Source organism: Schistocerca cancellata, chromosome 9, assembly GCF_023864275.1.
Source record: "Schistocerca cancellata isolate TAMUIC-IGC-003103 chromosome 9, iqSchCanc2.1, whole genome shotgun sequence".
In the NCBI taxonomy this organism is placed as follows: Eukaryota; Metazoa; Arthropoda; class Insecta; order Orthoptera; family Acrididae; genus Schistocerca; species Schistocerca cancellata.
Window position 1 is genome coordinate 176,206,722 of NC_064634.1, and position 15,764 is coordinate 176,222,485.

Consider the following 15,764-nt stretch of genomic DNA (forward strand, 5'->3'; position numbering starts at 1 on the left):
CACTGTCCCTTATTTTCAACTGATCTTTCAGGTCCTTTGCTGTTTCTGACAGAATTACAATGTCATCGGCAAACCTCAAAGTTATAATTTTTTCTCCATGGTTTTTAATTCCTACTCCAAATTTTTCTTTCGTCTCCTTTACTGCTTGCTGAATATACAGACTGAATAACATCGGACATAGGCTACAACACTAACTCACTTCCTTTCCAACCATTGCTTCCCGTTCATGCCCCTCGATTCTTATAACTGTGGTCTGGTATCTATACAAATTGTAAATGACCTTTCGTTCCCTGTATTTGATCCCTACCACGTTCAGAATTTGAAAGAGACTATTCCAGTCACCATTGTCGAAAGTTTTCTCTAAGTCTACGAATGCTAGAAACGTAGGTTTAACTTTCCTTAACCTATCTTCTAAGATAAGTCGTAGGGGTAGTATTGCCTCACGTGTTCCAACATTTCTACGGAATCCAAACTGATCTTCCCCAAGGTCGGCTTCTACCAGTTATTCCATTCGTCTATAAAGAATTTGTGTTAGTATTTTGCAGCCGTGACTTATTAAACTGATAGTTCCGTAATTTTCACACCTGTCAACATAAATGTGCCTAATCACCGATTACACGTCATAGTGGAACCACTAACGATGGAACGAAAAACCGGTCCCCCAAGACTTGATAATGATTGACCAGTAACACGTATGCTAACCAAGGTCACAAAAAAACCACTCTGACAGCAGTCTGTTGGTGCCTGTCACAGTAAACAAACCCTAAACTACAGCTGATAGTGTTGCGTACGGCGTCACACAACAATAAGGAGAGTTGGGCTCCAGAGTGGTGCGGCAACTGCTGTCGCAGGAAAGCTGGACACGAGCATAAATGATTATTTCAGAAATGGTTCAAATAGCTCTAAGCACTATGGGACGTAACATCGGAGGTCATCGGTCCCCTAGACTTAGAACTACGTAAACCTAACTAACCTAAGGACATCACACACATCCATGCCCGAGGCAGGATTCGAACCTGCGACCGTAGCAGCCGCGTGGTTCCGGACTGAAGCCGCTCGTCCACAGCGGCCGGCTAAATGATTAGTGAACAAGTCCACACAGCAAATAGGATATTTATTTGTATTTCTCCAAGCGTACGAAGACTGGTTACAAATAATGCAGCAAGAAACAGAGGTCAGCTATCATAACGTGCTCGCTGTACCAAGTAGAAGGAGGTTCCAAGTGTTAGTGCCTTGAATGGCTGCCATCTGCTGTCCTGTATCGTGGCTCGAAAAGACTCGCCAGAGAGCGTCTCATTGACAGACAGCGCCGCGAACGGCAGGGGACAGGATTTTTAAAATTTGCGCAAGGAAGTATCGCACGGCACAGGTAGGTAGCGCAGGTGCGTCCACTGAGCTAAAACAAAGTTTGAATAACGAAGGATGAAGTAAAAGGCCATCACTCTGTGAAGCAGCGCAAACTGCAAGACAAGTCCCTGGTACGCCCACCCGGCTAGACGCGCGGTCTCACGCCCAGCTTCCCGACAGGGAAGGCGTGCCGGTCCCCGGCACGAATCCGCCCTGCGGATTAATGTCGAGGTCCGGTGTGCTGGCCAGCCTATAGACGGTTTTTAAGACGGTTTTCCATTTGCCTCGGCATATGCGGGCTGGTTCCTGCGCCTAAGTTACACTATGTCGGCGATTGCTGTGCAAACACTGTCTCCAAGTTCGCGTAATCCCTAATTACTCTAGCACGCAAACATTTGAGGCTAGACTCGTCTGGTATGAGACGTTCCCAGGGGGTCCACTGGGGGCCGAACCGCACAATAACCCTGGGTTTTGTGTGGGGCGGCGGTGGTGTGGGTGGACCGCTGTGGCTTGTTGTGGGGTTGTGAACCACTGAGGGCCACGGTGGGAGAAACCTCTCTATCGTTTCTAGGTCACCAGTTGAACACGCAATACACACAATAGAGCCTGGTGTTCGGAGGCCGGTGTAACACAATTGAATTCTGAATATGACAAATATTCCGCGAAGACTCACACCCTCTCAAAAAGCCGGCGGACTAAGCCTCAGTACGAGTTCTAATTTCCCTTATCGTTGAGTCGTTGAGTGGTGATCATTGGGCGATTTGAAAGTTGGTGGTAATAATATATGCTCTACATCCTCGGCAAAGATCGGATTTCGGGATTCAGAGAGCAGGCCCTTCCGTTTAGCGCGTCGTCTATCTGAAAGTGTGTCCTACTTCAAACTTCCTATGCGATTTGTAGCGTTCTCGCGATGGCTAAATGTACCAGTCACGAATCTTGCCGCTCTTCTTTGGACATTCTCAATCTCTTGAATCAGACCCAACTGGTAGGGGTCCCATAAAGACGAACAATACTTTAAGACTGGACGAACTAACGTATTGCAAGCAATTTCCTTTGTTGGAGGACTGCACCGCTTCAGGATTATACGAATAAACCGCAATCTAGAGTTGCTCGTTGCTAACGAGTAACGAATCTGATCATTCCATTTGAAATCATTTCGAATAGTCTCACCCAGATACTTGACGGACGTTACCGCTTCCAAAGACTGGGCATTTATTTTGTACTCTTACATTAATGAGGATTTTCGCCTTGCTATTCGCGGTAGGATACACTTACTAATGTTGAGAGATAACCGCCAGTCATTACGCCATGCATTTATTTCCTCCAAATCCTCATTGATTTGTTCACAACTTTCGTGTGATACCACTTTCTTGTGGACTACAGCATCATCGGCAAACAGTCCAATGCCGCTGTTGATAACATCAACCAGATCGTTTATGTAAATCGTAAAAAGCAGCGGACCTATTACGCCGCCCTAGGGCACACCTGAAGTTACGCTTGTTTCTGTTGAAGTCACCCCATTTAGGACGACATACTGCTCTCAGGCTGTTAGAAAACTTTCTATCCAACCGCATATATCATCGGATTGACCGTAAGCGCGCACTTTTTGAAGCAAGCGACTGTGCGGAACTGAGTCGAACGCCTTTCGAAACTCGAGAAATATGGCATCAACCTGGGAGCCAGTATCTCGAGCCTGTGGTATATCATGCACAAAGAAGGCCAGCTGTGTCTCGCATGATCGCTGTTTCCTAAAACCGTGCTGGTTTCTGCAGATGACCTTTTCAGAGTCTAGAAAGCTTGTTATGTCTGAACACAAAATACACTCCTGGAAATTGAAATAAGAACACCGTGAATTCATTGTCCCAGGAAGGGGAAACTTTATTGACACATTCCTGGGGTCAGATACATCACATGATCACACTGACAGAACCACAGGCACATAGACACAGGCAACAGAGCATGCACAATGTCGGCACTAGTACAGTGTATATCCACCTTTCGCAGCAATGCAGGCTGCTATTCTCCCATGGAGACGATCGTAGAGATGCTGGATGTAGTCCTGTGGAACGGCTTGCCATGCCATTTCCACCTGGCGCCTCAGTTGGACCAGCGTTCGTGCTGGACGTGCAGACCGCGTGAGACGACGCTTCATCCAGTCCCAAACATGCTCAATGGGGGACAGATCCGGAGATCTTGCTGGCCAGGGTAGTTGACTTACACCTTCTAGAGCATGCTGGGTGGCACGGGATACATGCGGATGTGCATTGTCCTGTTGGAACAGCAAGTTCCCTTGCCGGTCTAGGAATGGTAGAACGATGGGTTCGATGACGGTTTGGATGTACCGTGCACTATTCAGTGTCCCCTCGACGATCACCAGTGGTGTACGGCCAGTGTAGGAGATCGCTCCCCACACCATGATGCCGGGTGTTGGCCCTGTGTGCCTCGGTCGTATGCAGTCCTGATTGTGGCGCTCACCTGCACGGCGCCAAACACGCATACGACCATCATTGGCACCAAGGCAGAAGCGACTCTCATCGCTGGAGACGACACGTCTCCATTCGTCCCTCCATTCACGCCTGTCGCGACGCCACTGGAGGCGGGCTGCACGATGTTGGAGCGTGAGCGGAAGACGGCCTAACGGTGTGCGGGACCGTAGCCCAGCTTCATAGAGATGGTTGCGAATGGTCCTCGCCGATACCCCAGGAGCAACAGTGTCCCTAATTTGCTGGGAAGTGGCGGTGCGGTCCCCTACGGCACTGCGTAGGATCCTACGGTCTTGGCGTGCATCCGTGCGTCGCTGCGGTCCGGTCCCAGGTCGACGGGCACGTGCACCTTCCGCCGACCACTGGCGACAACATCGATGTACTGTGGAGACCTCATGCCTCACGTGTTGAGCAATTCGGCGGTACGTCCACCCGGCCTCCCGCATGCCCACTATACGCCCTCGCTCAAAGTCCGTCAACTGCACATACGGTTCACGTCCACGCTGTCGCGGCATGCTACCAGTGTTAAAGACTGCGATGGAGCTCCGTATGCCACGGCAAACTGGCTGACACTGACGGCGGCGGTGCACAAATGCTGCGCAGCTAGCGCCATTCGACGGCCAACACCGCGGTTGCTGGTGTGTCCGCTGTGCCGTGCGTGTGATCATTGCTTGTACAGCCCTCTCGCAGTGTTCGGAGCAAGTATGGTGGGTCTGACACACCGGTGTCAATGTGTTCTTTTTTCCATTTCCAGGAGTGTATGTTCCGTGATTCTACAACAAATCGATGTCAGTGAAATTGGCCGGTAATTATGTGCGTCTGATTTTCTCCCCTTTTTATAGATTGCTATGATCTGGGCTTTCTTCCTGTCCCGTGGAACTTTCCGCTGTTCCAATGATCTCTGATAGATGAAGGATAAGAATGGTGCTATATTTGCAGCATAGTCAACATATAATCTTACGGGGATACCGTCTGGACCAGATGCCTTCCTGGCGTCTAAGGATCTTAACTGTTTTACAATCCCAGATACACTAAACACTATGTCAGCCATCCTTGCGTTTGTTCAATAGTTCAAAGGGAGAAAGGTGTTGCAGTACTTCACCGTAAACAAGTTTTTGAATGCTAGGTTTAGAATTTCGGCCTTCTGTTTGTCATCATCCGTTACATTACCCGTACTGTCAGAAGGAGAAGGTATTGAGTTATTTGTAGCGTTCATAGATTTTACGTACAACCAAAATTTTTTGGGGTTATTTTTAGAATCTGCAGATAAAATATTGCTTTCAAATTCGTTAAAAGAATCTCTCACTGACGTTTTGACAGCTGCTTTCATTTCTGTTTGTCAGCGGGATAGTGACTACGTTTTAAACGACTGTGCAAAATTCTGTTTTCTCAGCAACTTCCTAATATATTTGTTGTACCAAGGTGGATCCTTTCCCTCCCCTATATTTTTGCTAGGTACATACTTCTCTAGCACTTCATGGACAATACCTTTCAATTACGACCAAAGCTGCTCAATAACTTTATGTCCCACGATGAATGCTTGGAGCTGAGTATGAAGATATTAATTAATGACACTTTTATTTGCTTTCCCAGACAGGAAAACTCTACGCTGTTTCTTTGTTTTCTTTCTGCAACTTCCACTGACATAGAAGCCACAACGACATTATGGTCGCTAATACCTTCTTCTAGATTAACTTTCTGAAAAAGATCGGGTCTGTTTGTCGCCAAGATATCTAATATGTTCCTATTTCGAGTTGGTTTTATAAACAAATGTTCAAGGTCGTATGTTAAGAGCCCTCCTAGAATAACTTCATACGAGTCTTTGCTTCTGCTCCCTGTGATAAACCTCTAATTTTCCCAGTCAATGGATGCCAGATTAAAGTCTCCACCTACAACTAATGGATAATTTGGAAATTTATTTCCTATGTACTCAAGACTTGCCCTTAAACGTTCTGCGACGTTTGTTACGGATGCTGGTGGTCTATAAAAACATCCTAATACAATGGTCAATCCTTCTGATTGACAGCTTTATCCAGACTATTTCACATTCAGAGCCAGTATCGATCTCAACTGCTATCTCACACATACAGTTCTATGGTTCTATAAAATCGTCCTCGACCTAGGACATTATACATACACACGCATTAACTTCCTGCGCCTCCGACCCGGTCATCGGATCACTTTCGTAACACATTTTATGCCAGTCACATGGAAGAAGACGATTTCTCAATCTGCGGATGCGCGTTCCTTTCCGACATTCTCACAGCCTAGCTGACGCCACCTCAGTTTACCTGAGCGTCCCAGCCCACCGAACGTTCGCTGGGTGAGGAAGCAGGCGTCTGACGTTTGAGCTAAGTACAGCTATTGATGTGGTACACACGTACCGTTTATCTTACATTTTATGCGAGTCTTTTGCCCTTTTGGGCGTTCTGTATTAATGTTGGACCATGCCTCTTTAGGCAGTTTGTAGTTTTAGTGTGTTCCGAAGAAGGCGTGGTTATCGGCGCCGAAACCTAGGTCAACATCCGGTTTCTATTTGCAATCGAGGCAGATATAATTATTCAACACAGAACATTCAAATACTGGAAATTACACGAGACTCTCTAGAAAATAAACGAAGATGCATGAGAATCTCCTTTATGTGGGATCGAGTTCATGTAGGACTGATTTAGAAGCCAAGCTCGACCAGTCTGCGAAACAGCCCTGTAATGAGCGTTACTCTACCGTTTCCCTATTTCAAGTTATGAGACAACTGGCCAAGAGAGTGGCCAGAGCGGTGGTGTCTTTCAATCTGCCATTTGCTCTGAGATCCAACCAGTAACTTGCTTCATACGAAGGCGTACCAAATATGGGTCAATTTCTTCCAAATTAGGTTAAGACAGCATCAAAGATAACTGTTTCAGCGATTGTCAGAAGAAGTAAGGTGACACAAAATATTTGTTGTTTCCTACAGTTTCTTTAAAGCACTGCAAAATCGTTTGCTATGAAATGTTGTGAAACTAAAGGTATGTAGTGCTACACCTCACCCGCCTAACGCTTCAACTAACAAATGGCGCACTGTATGTAAATTAAAGAGGACCACTACAGTCAGGTGTAGCGGGACATAACGCGGAATCAGCAGCGACGAGAGAAAATGTGTACCACATCGGAATTCGAACCCGGTATCTCGTGCTTACTATGCAGGACCTTTAACCACTGCGCCCTCCGGGACACAACTTTATCGCAACTGCGCGGAGTATCTCGACACACTTCACGGCCGACCCACACTCCCACCGAGCGCCACCTATCCGCAGTCCCTGTCCATTTTGCTCACTGTTCGCTACTCTGAGATTCCCACAGCAGGTCGGACGTATTTGTGCATCTGCACTGAAAAGAGTGGATCCGTTAGCAACTTACGCATATCAATTGCATGAATGTGTGGTGCCAGTTCGAAAGAACAGTCAAATGGCTCAAATGGTTCAAATGGTTCAAATGGCTCTGAGCACTATGGGACTTAACATCTGTGGTCATCAGTCCCCTAGAACTTAGAACTACTTAAACCTAACTAACCTAGGGACATCACACACATCCATGCCCGAGGCAGGATTCGAACCTGCGACCGTAGCAGTCGCGCGGTTCCGGACTGAGCGCCTAGAACCGCTAGACCACCGCGGCCGGCTAAAGAACAGTCACCACGCGTTCATATAAACGGCACTCCATGAAGGTATTGGTATACCAGTGGCGTACTGAGTAGCTTAGGAAGCATCTGACTCGATCCTACGTAGAACTGTGAATAAAGCAGTCACTTTAAATCGGTTAACTGAAGCTAATCATAGGATGTATCCCTGGACTCCTGGCGTCTTTTTTAAGACCAAAGACGTCCTCTGTCACTGTCGTCTTGGTAAACACCAATAACTACAGTTTGAAAGACGGTACCTTCAAATTTACCTTGCCAGAATTACTCCTGTACAGAGGGAACGACGATGTAATTTCCATCTCACTCTCTTCCCGAGGAAACACGGAAAATCTGGAGGCAAAGTTTCCATTTATTTTAATTTATACCTGAATTCCGCAATGAGATAAACGTAGTGATTAAAATTCCTCTGGGTGTAAATATAGTATCGTAGGTGCACCTTACAACAAGTGCTCTTCTTTCGTTTTATCGTAGAGATCCTTACTGTGCGGCTGATCCCGGCGGAGGTTCGAGTCCTCCCTCGGGCATGGGTGTGTGTGTTTGTCCTTAGGTCAAGTAGTGTGTAAGCTTAGGGACTGATGGCCTTAGCAGTTAAGTCCCATAAGATTTCACAAACATTTGAAAATTTTTGACAGATGCTCACAAAGACATTTTTGTTTGATATAAAATAGTATAACATATGTGTGTAAAATCTGGTGTAGTATCGATAGTTGTACAAAGAGACTGATGTCCAGGTGTACACTTCCCAGTCTGTGTCGAGTTGTCTTTTTTTTAACTCTATTTTGCTTGTAGTTGACGTGTGGAATTTCCTTAGCTGAAAGCATTGTACTTGCAAAATAACCCTAAATCATTGTTCAAACTACTGTGTTGTTAGTAAAATATGGAGTTTCAGTCTTCGATCGCTATTCTTTATTTTCAATTACCGGTTTCGGGCTAGCTGCCCATCTTCAGATCATATGTTGTAGTTACAGAGTAACTTGTCCGTACAGAACACACTGTTCACTGTCATAAGTGTGTTCTGTACGGACAAGTTACTCTGTAACTACAACACATGATCTGAAGATGGGCAGCTAGCCCGAAACCGGTAATTGAAAATAAAGAATAGCGATCGAAGACTGAAACTCCATATTTTACTTATTGAACGATCGCGGAATTCCCAGTGAGACAACTATGTCTAGTTTTGATAATACTGTGTTGTTATTGAATTTTATATATGATTTTGTGTTAGTAGCGTGCTGCTCAATAACCCCAATCAAATAAAATAAGAAAATAAAAGTACACAATTAGAATATCTAGGTGGATCGATCCTACCTGTTTACGTCCATTTATTCCTCGTGAGATGCGATGTTTGAATGAAACTGTGTTTCATTCTAATTTTTCCTGAATCCAAAATGAATCTCAGTGAGAATGGAACCATTAACAGCACTGGCAGCACATGATCATGTGCTAATATGTTGCAACGTACTGTAAGTATGACACTAAAACTGCCTCATTTCTCTTCGGCCGCCGGCCGCGGTGGCCTAGCGGTTCTGGCGCTGCAGTCCGGAACCGCGGGACTGCTACGGTCGCAGGTTCGAATCCTGCCTCGGGCATGGGTGTGTGTGATGTCCTTAGGTTAGTTAGGTTTAAGTAGTTCTAAGTTCTAGGGGACTTACGACCTAAGATGTTGAGTCCCATAGTGCTCAGAGCCATTTGAACCATATTTTCTCTTCGAAAGCAAGCCGGAAATCGCACTAAAATTGCTCCATACGTGCTGGTATGCAAAGAAACTGGAGGAAAACATGTTTTGTAGTCGTCTCTCCGTAATAACTAGAAAACACAGTGTCGAATACTGGAATGACTTCAGCTGCGCTAGGATCCACTCAGAGAAAAGGTGCAGGTGTCTGCGTTCTACTGCGCATGCTGCGATGTGACGTCATCGCTGCCAGTACTAACTGGGCTACAATGCTCACAGCACAGTAGAGACAAGAACGGAAGTAACGTGTCTATATCCTCACTGCTTCGTCTGAACTCTAACCAAGCTACCAGCGAGAAGTCAGAACTGGAAGACCAATCGAAAATGGCTGTTTCACCCACGTGCAGGCTTTATATTACTACTCTTCTTTTAGGTGCATCGAATATTTATCGGCCACGTGGAATGGCCGCGTGGTTTGAGGCGTCATGTCGCGGACTGCGAGGCTCCTCCCGCCAGAGGTTCGAATCCTTCCTCGGGCATGGATGTGTGTGAAAAAGATGAAAAACGAAAATTGTAAGATGTACGACCTGTTTTAAACATCAGGTAACAGGTCTATAATTTGGCAATAAATAAATAAATAATGGATGTGTGTGTTGTTCTTAGCATAAGTTAGTTTAAGTAATGTGTAAGTCTAGGGAACGATGACCTAAGCACTTTGGTCCCTTAAGAAATCACACACATTTGAACATTTGAACATTTATCACACATGTGTAACCCTTGGTACATTTCTTCAAATTAAATGTCAATTACGGACACGTCAGTGGTAAAAGCTTTCAGGAGATCCTAACATAAATATCACTACTCCTGAATGTTACATGTGGTCAGCGAGGCCGTGTAGTTAGAGATGTCGAGTCACAGAACTGAAGGAAGTAGGTTCACATATTGTATGGTATTACTTTTTTTTTCTTCGTCGCATTTGCAACGGATTCTGTGATCAGCAATGACATCTGTATTCTTCATTGTCACAAATATTTGGCCATTTTATCCTAATATGCCATGAATTCCGAGTATGCTGTAGGCAGGAGAATTGAGAGGAATATGCTGACGAATGTTGAAGGTTTCATCTGCAAAATTGTAGATAAATTCTGCAGTAGAAAACAGTGATGTACGAATTTCACTTTTGGTCATTGCGTGAGTAGCATTTATTATTTTAATTTATTGTTTGCGAATTTGTCATCATCATCATCATCATCATCATCATCATTTAAGACTGATTATGTCTGTCCGTTCAGTCTGGAGCATAGTCCCCCTTATAAAATTGCTCCATGATCCCTTATACAGTGCTAACATTGGTGCCTCTTCTGATGTTAAGCCTATTACTTCAGAATCATTCTTAACCGAATGCAGGTACCTTCTCCTTGGTCTACCCCGACTCCTCCTACCCTCTACTGCTGAACCCACGAGTCTCTTGGGTAACCTTGCTTCTCCCATGCGTGTAACATGACCCCACCATCTAAGCCTATTCGCCCTGACTGCTACATCTATAGAGTTTTTCTTTGATTTCCTCATTGTGGACACCCTCCTGCCATTGTTCCCATCCACTAGTACCTGACATCATCCTAGCTACTTTCATATCCGTAACCTCAACCTTATTGATAAGGTAACCTGAATCACCTTTCGCAGGAGAGCTTCTGTAAAGTTTGGAAGGTAGGAGACGAGGTACTGGCAGAAGTAAAGCTGTGAGTACCGGGCGTGAGTCGTGCTTCGGTAGCTCAGTTGGTAGAGCACTTGCCCGCAAAAGGCAAAGGTCCCGAGTTCGAGTCTCGGTCGGGCACACAGTTTTAATCTGCTAGGAAGTTTCATATCAGCGCACACTCCGCTGCAGAGTGAAAATCTCATTCAAGACCCTTAATTGCTTCCAAAAGTTTGCCTCCTATTCCATAATCTCGTAGAACAGACCATAACTTCCTCCTAGGAACCCAGTCATATGCCTTTTCTAGATCTATAAAGCATAGATACGGTTCCCTGTTCCACTCGTAACACTTCTCCATTATTTGCCGTAAGCTAATGATCTGATGCTGACAACATCTAAAAGGCCTAAAACGACAATGATTTTCATCCAATGTGTCCTCAACTAATACTCGCACTTTCCTTTCAACAATAGCTGAGAAGATTTTACCCACAACGCCGATTAAAGAGATACCTCTGTAGTTACAAGCTTTTCTGTTTCCATGTTTAAAGATTGGTGTGATTACTGCTTTCGTCCAGTCTGATGGAACCTGTCCCGACTCCCACGCGAATTTGTTATCTGCTTATTTTTGTAATATTGTAGCAATCTGGTAAATTTTTTCACGAGCTTCCATTGTAAATAATATGGCTGGATATGTATCGCAGGCGTCCCGACGGGAAGCAACAGGTTGGTAACAGGGAACGCCCTGTGTGGGCGAAACACTGGCCAGTGAGAGTGGCCGGCGGCCGGTGGACGCAGGTGCCACAGGTGGTCCTGCTAATGGGGCGGCGCTCACCAGCCGTGACCCGGCTGCAGGCGGCAGGTCCGGTCGCTGTGTTCGATTTGCCTCACCTGGCCCGGAAATATTGATCAGCCGGGCCCTGCACCCGTGGAGAGGAAAGCGCTCTTCCTTCCGTGCAATTTCCTCAGCAGGTGAGAACCAAGCTTTAATCCACATCGATTCCACTGTCCCCACCCAACATTAAATTACAGTGTCAGAGTTCTTCGGTGCGAGAGTTTGTGCTGGGAAGAGCATTCGTGTTCAACTATCTTGTCCTGGGACCTTCGCCAGTTTTGTAGCACAGCATAGCCCACTTATTGTGTTGATAAAAGCTCGTTAACTATCTATTTTTCTACTGTCAGAGGAATGATCCCGTGGTGGGTAGGGGTGGAATTACGATCCACATATCCACTGTACACGTAACGAACTGTGTCTTTGTCATTAAAATGGCCATGTGTGCTAACTTTCCGGTAGAGTCAGGGTCTTGTGTTGGAGCTATCCATATGGTATATTCTGAAGCCATAGTTACGCGGGAGCGAATGGAAGCGAAGGCAAGCGAATGAGAATTCGCGAACTATTCGCCAGAGTTCACAACCATTCGCTTGAACCTGTGAACAAGCGTTTACACTGGAGGGACTGGAAGAAAACACAAGAGAGCGAGCACAGCAATCGCCGGCCGGGGTGGCCGAGCGGTTCTAGGCGCTACAGTCTGGAACCGCGCGACCGCTGCGGTCGCAGGTTCGGATCCTGCCTCGGGCATGGATGTGTGTGATGTCATTAGGTTAGTTAGGTTTAAGTAGTTCTAAGTTCTAGGGGACTGATGACCTCAGCAGTTAAGTCCCATAGTGCTCAGAGCTAGCACAGCAATCCTACGAACGGTGTGTTATTGTTTATGGCGTTACCAATCGTCCTACAGGATACGGCACAATACAGGTTAAAGGAAAATGAGTGGCCGAACTTTTAGGAAACATCCATCAATCATAGAGGAATAAAATGTGAATGGACATGTGCCTGGAAACGCACTATTTCCGGGTATTATCTCATTTCTTACTTCTCTCGATAATTACATTAATCGTGGGAAATACAACTGGTTTGAAGCGTACACAACAAACAAAATGCAAAAAGCTGTGCTGAATAAGTAAAACAATGTTGGAAGGAGAAAAAACTTTAATGAGGAAGGAGAAACCACGAAGGCAGTCCCACAAGATTCAAGTTTGGGTCCATTCCTATTCCTTGTACTGAAAAGCTATCGAAACTGCTCACTCACGTCATCAACAAAGATTTTCTGTCAACTTTTGGGCCGGCATTGTTGGCAACTGATTTTTGGTGCCTCATATGCTTCCACCCAGAATCAAAGGGTGAACTTAATATTCGTTCTTAGAGAATAATCAACCTCTTCTTCTGGAACACGTGCCCTTACGAGTGCGACAAAACGAGTACCATATGTACGATTGAGTTCCTATTCATTTCAATGTTAATGTTCATAGCCTTCTAAGTAACAGATTCCGTGACCGATAGGTAAGGGTGGACCAATTTCCTTGTCTCCATTCTCTCCTAATCTAAAACCACTAGATTTTTATTTGTGTGGTGTGTGAAGGCGACTACGTACATGACGCGGTTTCATGATGTACAAAGTCTTTGTGCCCGTAGAGTGGAAAGCTTTGAAACAATACGTAATACTCCAGGGATGCATCCATGTATAGGGGATTCAGTGCTCGTGTCCGTGCTAATGGACGACTTTTGAACATTTCACTTAAGGAAGTGTTTCATACTATACTGATACGTTCTTTTCCTGTGTGTCCCACATGGTTAATTTGTTGAAGAGTTGTATAAACTGACTTCTAACACGAAAATAAAACGTTTTCTTACCTAAGCCCATGAAAGATATTTTCTTTCTCCGTGTGCTAGGAATGTTTCCTGGAAGCAAGGCTATGACCTTTCCTCACGCTGTGTATAGTTAGAGCCGGTCTGAAAAATTTTTATATTCAGAAAGAACTATTTTGCGTGGCGAGCCAGTTGTTTTTCACGAAGTAAGTAAAATATAATGAAGGAAGATTTTAGGTTCCTGAATTTGTACATAAGCGTTAAGTGCGTGGATGTAGTGCATTTAAGACTGGATTGCAGCTCAAACTTTCCTTAGCATTAACCCAAAACTCTGCATATATGTCGCTTGAGACTGATAGGTGGCTTCTCAGTAAAACTGAGACGAAAATTTAAAAGCAGAGCACTAATTACGGACGACTACCGTAACCTTAATGGTTATTAACAGCTACAAACATTTACATTAGTAATGCTTTCGTATTTCAATAGCACCTATATTTTTTATAGTTTGTAACGTCAGCAACGACGTAAGTGAAGCACTTCAGCGATTTTACTAAAGCAGACCTAAGGAAGTTGGTGTCAATAAAATACGATTTGCGGAAAGAAAAAAATACTTACACTATTTCATTTGTTAGAGGGCAGGTAGCGTGATCCCGGGTAAATGACTTTTATTTATCAACAGATATCTAGCATCACAGTGAATATTAGACACAATATTAGACACCTACCGTGAACGTAAGCCACGAGTCTTGTCATATCTTCAATTTTTTATTTTAACCAACATAATAGATAAAACACTGACGGATAACAGATTGCAACATCCAGAAGGAGATGTGCAACGTAAACGAAGGTTGGTAGGCGTGTTTCTACAGCTGAAGAATGACGTCTGTTCAAATTTCGCGCCAGTCACGTAAGAGTGGTGATAGTAGTGCCACTGTGAGGACGCAAGTCAAGTTTGCTTTAACTAGAAGCTGAATTGTCATGAGCCTTAGTTACATTTTAGAGCGGAGTTCGGACTAATGAGTTGGTGTTAGTGAAGAACGCCATCACTGCGACACAGATGCCATTATCAATACCCCACTGAGTCTGAACGAGGTCGTTTAATAGGGCTACGAGAAACTGGATGTTCATTCTACGATATTTCAGAAAGACTTGACAGGTATGTAGCCACTGTACGTGACTGCTGGCAGCGGTGTCAGGAGACGATACGGTGGCGAGACGATTGGGCTCCGGACGGCCACGTTGCTCTACCGAGAGGGAATGCCATCATGCTCGGAGTACGGCTCTGGCGCACCGTACTGCTTGTGCAGCAGAAATTTGAGCAGCAATTGACATCACGCCGACACAAATTAGTTACTTGAAGGGAAGCTCCGAGGCAGACACCCTGTAGCATGCATTCCATCGATACCAAATCACCGCCATTTGCGACTTCAGTGGTGTCTAGCAAGAGCTCACTGGAGAACACTGTGGAGGTCTGTTGTGTTTTCTGATGAAAGGTGATTCTATTTCGGTGCCAGTGATGGCCGTGTGTTGGCCAGAAGGAGGCCAGTTGACAGCCTGCAAACAACTGGTTTGCGTGCTAGGTACATTGTACCTATAACTGGAGTTATAGTCTGAGGTGAGATTTCGAATAACAGCAGGATCACTCCCTTGGTTATCCCACATACCCGGACTGCAAGTTTGTATGTCTGTCTGATGATTCGACATGTTGTGCTGCCATTTATTAGCAGCATTTCGGGAGTGATTTCCAGTAGGATAGCTGGCCGAAGCGGTTCTAGGCGCTACAGTCTGGAACCGCGCGACCGTTGCGGTCGCCGGTTCGACTACTGCCTCGGGCATGGATGTATGTGGTGTCCTTAGGATAGTTAGGTTTAAGTAGTTCTAAGTTCTAGGGGACTGATGACCTTAGAAGTTAAGTCACATAGTCCTCAGATCCATTTTAGAACCAATAGGATAACGCTCACCCACATACCACTGTTGTAACAGAACATGCTCTGCAGAATGTCGACATGTTGCTTCGGCCTGCTCGATTACCACGTCTGTCTCCAATCGAACACGTGGGGCACAGTATCGGAGAACAACTCCAGCGTCATCCACAAACAGTGTTAACTGTCCGTATATTAAGCGCAACCAGCACGAAACTCCATCCTACAAACTGACTTCCGGCACCTTTACTACACAATATATGCGCGTTGGCATGCTTGCATTAAACATTCTGCTGTTACACAGGTTATTAATATACCAGCATTCCACAT

At 45.3% G+C, this 15,764-nt stretch overlaps 1 non-coding gene across 1 annotated transcript; it reads left to right on the forward strand.

The window, feature by feature from the left end:
* The first annotated feature begins 10,938 nt into the window (after positions 1 to 10,938).
* Positions 10,939 to 11,013, forward strand: Trnal-caa (transfer RNA leucine (anticodon CAA)). The gene has a single exon. It is a non-coding gene; the product is annotated as a tRNA-Leu (tRNA).
* The last annotated feature ends 4,751 nt before the right edge of the window (positions 11,014 to 15,764 follow it).